We start from the raw sequence: 5,561 nt of genomic DNA, 5'->3' as shown, positions 1-5,561 counted from the left end.
AAGAGGTGCTTTTTAGCCTCTTTCGATTGGGTACTTAGAAAAAATCCCCCACTTCCCCTGTGACTTTGCAGGGTGCGCCCTGGCCATGCTGGGTGCCTGCTGGCACCCCGGGGCTCGGCTGGAACGCGGCGGGACTTGCTGCACTCCAGCCTGGGTGTGATTTTTGCTCATTTTCATGACTTTTTCCCCGACTTTCCCCACTTACCCTGTGACTTTGCGGGGTGCGTCCTGGCCATGCTGGGTGCCTGCTGGCACCCCCGGGCTCGGCTGGAACGCGGCGGGACTTGCTGCACTCCAGCCTGGGTGTGATTTTTGATCATTTTCATGACTTTTTCCCCAACTTTCCCCACCTTTCCCCACTTCCCCTGTGACTTTGCTGGGTGCGTCCTGGCCATGCTGGGTGCCTCCAGGCACCCCTGGGCTCGGCTGGAACGCGGCAGGACTTGCTGCACTCCAGCCTGGGTGTGATTTTTGATCATTTTCGCGACTTTTCCCCAGACTTTCCCCACTTCCCCTGTGACTTTGCTGGGTGCGCCCTGGCCACGCTGGGTGCCTCCAGGCACCCCTGGGCTCGGCTGGAACGCGGCGGGACTTGCTGCACTCCAGCCTGGGTGTGATTTTTGATCATTTTCGCGACTTTTCCCCAGACTTTCCCCACTTCCCCTGTGACTTTGCTGGGTGCGCCCTGGCCACGCTGGGTGCCTGCTGGCACCCCCGGGCTCGCCTGGAACGCGGCGGGACTTGCTGCACTCCAGCCTGGGTGTGATTTTTGATCATTTTCATGACTTTTTCCCCGACTTTCCCCACTTCCCCTGTGACTTTGCTGGGTGCGTCCTGGCCATGCTGGGTGCCTCCAGGCACCCCTGGGCTCGGCTGGAACGCGGCGGGACTTGCTGCACTCCAGCCTGGGTGTGATTTTTGATCATTTTCGCGACTTTTCCCCCGACTTTCCCCACTTCCCCTGTGACTTTGCTGGGTGCGTCCTGGCCACGCTGGGTGCCTCCTGGCACCCCTGGACTCGGCTGGAACGCGGCGGGACTTGCTGCACTCCAGCCTGGGTGTGATTTTTGATCATTTTCATGACTTTTTCCCCAACTTTCCCCACTTCCCCTGTGACTTTGCTGGGTGCGCCCTGGCCATGCTGGGTGCCTCCTGGCACCCCTGGGCTCGGCTGGAACGCGGCGGGACTTGCTGCACTCCAGCCTGGGTGTGATTTTTGCTCATTTTCACGACTTTCCCCCCAGACTTTCCCCACTTCCCCTGTGACTTTGCTGGGTGCGCCCTGGCCATGCTGGGTGCCTCCTGGCACCCCTGGGCTCGGCTGGAACGCGGCGGGACTTGCTGCACTCCAGCCTGGGTGTGATTTTTGCTCATTTTCACGACTTTCCCCCCAGACTTTCCCCACTTCCCCTGTGACTTTGCTGGGTGCGCCCTGGCCACGCTGGGTGCCTCCTGGCACCCCTGTGCTCGGCTGGAACGCGGCGGGACTTGCTGCACGCCAGCCTGGGTGTGATTTTTGACCATTTTCACGACCTTTTCCAGACTTTCCCCACTTTTCTACCCCACTTCCCCTGTGACTTTGCTGCATGCGTCCTGGCCACGCTGGGCACCTCTTGGCACCCCTGGACTTGGGTGGAACGCGGCGGGACTTGTGGCACTCAAATGTGGGTGTGATAAGGAAAAAAACTAGCCGTCAACGGCAAATTTTTAAAATCGGTCTCCAAACTAGGGCACGCGGGCCGAAGCGGTACGCCGGAATCCGGCCCCCGGATTTTTGTGGATTTTTGTGGATTTTTATTATTTCTTTGGACATGTCGTGCATCCCTGGACTCGGGTGGGCGGCTGCGGGACTTGTGGGACTCGAACCTGGGTGTCATTTTGGACCATTTTCGGGACTTTTGCCTACTTTTCCCACTTTTCCCCCCCCACTCACAGTGTGACTTTGCTGGGGGCGCTTTGGACATGCCGGGCACCCTTGGACTCGGGTCACCTGCTGCGGGACTTGTGGCACTCAAACCTGGGTGTCACCTGGGTGTGATTTTGGACCATTTTCGGGACTTTTGCCTACATTTCTGAATTTCCTCCCCCACTCACAGTGTGACTTTGCTGGGAGCCTTGTGGACACGTCGGGCATCCCTGGACTCGGGTGACCGGCTGCGGGACTTGTGGCACTCAAACCTGGGTGTGCTTTTAGAACATTTTGGGGATTTTTGCACACTTTCCCAACTTTTCTTCCCCACTCACAGTGTGACTTTGCTGGGGGGGGGCGCTTTGTACATGTCGGGCACCCTTGTACTCGGGTGACCGGCTGCGGGACTTGCTGCACTCAAACCTGGGTGTGATTTTAGAACATTTTGGGGATTTTTGCACACTTTCCCAACTTTTCTTCCCCACTCACAGTGTGACTTTGCTGGGGGGCGCTTTGTACATGTCGGGCATCCCTGGACTCGGGTGACCTGCTGTGGGACATGTGGCACTCAAACCTGGGTGTGATTTTAGAACATTTTGGGGATTTTTGCACACTTTCCCAACTTTTCTTCCCCACTCACAGTGTGACTTTGCTGGGGGGCGCTTTGTACATGTCGGGCACCTGGACTCGGGTGACCTGCTGCGGGACATGTGGCACTCAAACCAGGGTGTGATTTTGGATCGTTCAGGACATTTCCTGGCCGCATGCCCCAAAGGGCCTCACATACCCCGGGGACACGCGCTGGACACCCCGGGTAGCACAAAATATGCCGTTCTGTTTAAAAAGCCCGTCTATTGCTGTCCTAAGACACATGTGCAACAGCCCGGGGTTTATTTCCCTTCATAAGTAGGGTTTCTCTCTATAGTGCACACTTGGGAAAAAATGCATTTCTTTAGGGGTGCAATTGCGGCCGGAGTCCACGGGAGGGCTCCAATTCCCCGCTGCTGTCCTCTTGCAGTGTAAGAGGGTTGCTGTTTTCTGTCTGGAAATAGGGCCCCAAAAGGCATCCAGGGCCCCTAATGACAGTAATTTATGGCTCCAAAAGGCATCACATTGCCCGGGAAGACCTGACGGACGCCTCGGCGTCACCGAAATACTACAAACTGTTTAAAATGGGGCCCCCAAAAGGCCTGGAAATGATGCCTTTAATGCTGGAAAATAATGCTTTTTTTTTTTTTTTATAGGTGCAATTGCGGCCGGAGTCCACGGGAGGGCTCCAATTCCCCGCTGCTGTCCTCTTGCAGTGTAAGAGGGTTGCTGTTTTCTGTCTGAAAATAGGGCCCCAAAAGGCATCCAGGGCCCCTAATTAACAGTAATTTATGGCCCCAAAAGGCCTCACATTGCCCGGGAAGACCTGACGGACGCCTCGGCGTCACCGAAATACTACAAACTGTTTAAAATGGGGCCCCAAAAGGCCTGGAAATGATGCCTTTAATGCTGGAAAATAATGCTTTTTTTTTTTTTTTTTTTTTTTTTTTTAATAGGTGCAAGTGCGGCCAGAGTCCACGGGAGGGCTCCAATTCCCCGCTGTCCTCTTGCAGTGTAAGAGGGTTGCTGTTTTCTGTCTGAAAATAGGGCCCCAAAAGGCATCCAGGGCCCCTAATTAACAGTAATTTATGGCCCCAAAAGGCCTCACATTGCCCGGGAACACCTGACGGACGCCTCGGCGTCACCGAAATACTACAAACTGTTTAAAATGGGGCCCCAAAAGGCCTGGAAATGATGCCTTTAATGCTGGAAAATAATGCATTTTTTTTTTTTTTTATAGGTGCAATTGCGGCCAGAGTCCACGGGAGGGCTTCAATTCCCCGCTGTCCTCTTGCAGTGTAAGAGGGTTGCTGTTTTCTGTCTGAAAATAGGGCCCCAAAAGGCATCCAGGGCCCCCAATTAACAGTAATTTATGGCCCCAAAAGGCCTCACATTGCCCGGGAACACCTGACGGACGCCTCGGCGTCACCGAAATACTACAAACTGTTTAAAATGGGGCCCCAAAAGGCCTGGAAATGATGCCTTTAATCCTGGGTGCATTTAGGGCCGGAGTCCACAGGAGGGCTCCGGTCCCCCACTCTTTTTGATGACCTATGGCCCCCAAAAGGCCTCGCATTCGACCGGGAAGACCTGATGGACTCCTCGGCGTCACCGAAATACGCCAAACTGTCTGAAAATAGGGCCTCTAATGACATCACTTGGCCCGTTTTTTAGGTTTCACCTGCGGGGATTAAATGCTCGTTCCCAAGCACGACGCCGCATTTTCTCCACAGAGTGCTGGTACCCTAAAATGACTTCCAGCTTGGAGAGGGACTAAATTTGACCTCCTGACCCCGGCGGGGAACCAAGGGTGGTCGGCCTTCTTAAAGGGCCAGGCACCTAGACACTTAGGCAAATTCACGACTTTTTTTGGGTGACTTCCAGCAAGGAGAGGGACTAATTTTGACCTCCTGACCCCGGCGGGGAACCAAGGCAGGTCGGCCTTCTTAAAGGGCAGGGCACCTAGACACTTAGGCAAATTCACGACTTTTTTTGGGTGACTTCCAGCAAGGAGAGGGACTAATTTTGACCTCCTGACCCCGGCGGGGAACCAAGGCAGGTCGGCCTTCTTGTTCCCAAGCACCACGCCGCATTTTCTCCACGGAGTGCTGGTACCCTAAAATGACGACACTTAGAAAAAATCCAGCCATTCTTAAATGACTAGAGAGTCATGGCTACTCCCGCTTTTACCCCAGCTTTACACTTAGGCAAATTCACGCCTTTTTTTTCTCGGGGACTTCCAGCAAGGAGAGGGACTAAATTTGACCTCCTGACCCAGGTGGGGAACCAAGGGTGGTCGGCCTTCTTAAAGGGCCAGGCACCTAGACACTTAGGCAAATTCACGACTTTTTTTGGGTGACTTCCAGCAAGGAGAGGGACTAATTTTGACCTCCTGACCCCGGCGGGGAACCAAGGCAGGTCGGCCTTCTTAAAGGGCAGGGCACCTAGACACTTAGGCAAATTCACGACTTTTTTTGGGTGACTTCCAGCAAGGAGAGGGACTAATTTTGACCTCCTGACCCCGGCGGGGAACCAAGGCAGGTCGGCCTTCTTGTTCCCAAGCACCACGCCGCATTTTCTCCACGGAGTGCTGGTACCCTAAAATGACGACACTTAGAAAAAATCCAGCCATTCTTAAATGACTAGAGAGTCATGGCTACTCCCGCTTTTACCCCAGCTTTACACTTAGGCAAATTCACGCCTTTTTTTTTCGGGGACTTCCAGCAAGGAGAGGGACTAAATTTGACCTCCTGACCCAGGTGGGGAACCAAGGGTGGTCGGCCTTCTTAAAGGGCCAGGCACCTAGACACTTAGGCAAATTCACGACTTTTTTTGGGTGACTTCCAGCAAGGAGAGGGACTAAATTTGACCTCCTGACCCCGGCGGGGAACCAAGGGTGGTCGGCCTTCTTAAAGGGCCAGGCACCTAGACACTTAGGCAAATTCACGACTTTTTTTGGGTGACTTCCAGCAAGGAGAGGGACTAATTTTGACCTCCTGACCCCGGCGGGGAACCAAGGCAGGTCGGCCTTCTTGTTCCCAAGCACCACGCCGCATTTTCTCCA

Source organism: Entelurus aequoreus, unplaced genomic scaffold (assembly GCF_033978785.1).
Source record: "Entelurus aequoreus isolate RoL-2023_Sb unplaced genomic scaffold, RoL_Eaeq_v1.1 HiC_scaffold_225, whole genome shotgun sequence".
Classification (NCBI taxonomy): Eukaryota; Metazoa; Chordata; class Actinopteri; order Syngnathiformes; family Syngnathidae; genus Entelurus; species Entelurus aequoreus.
This window is presented reverse-complemented; position numbering follows the sequence as displayed.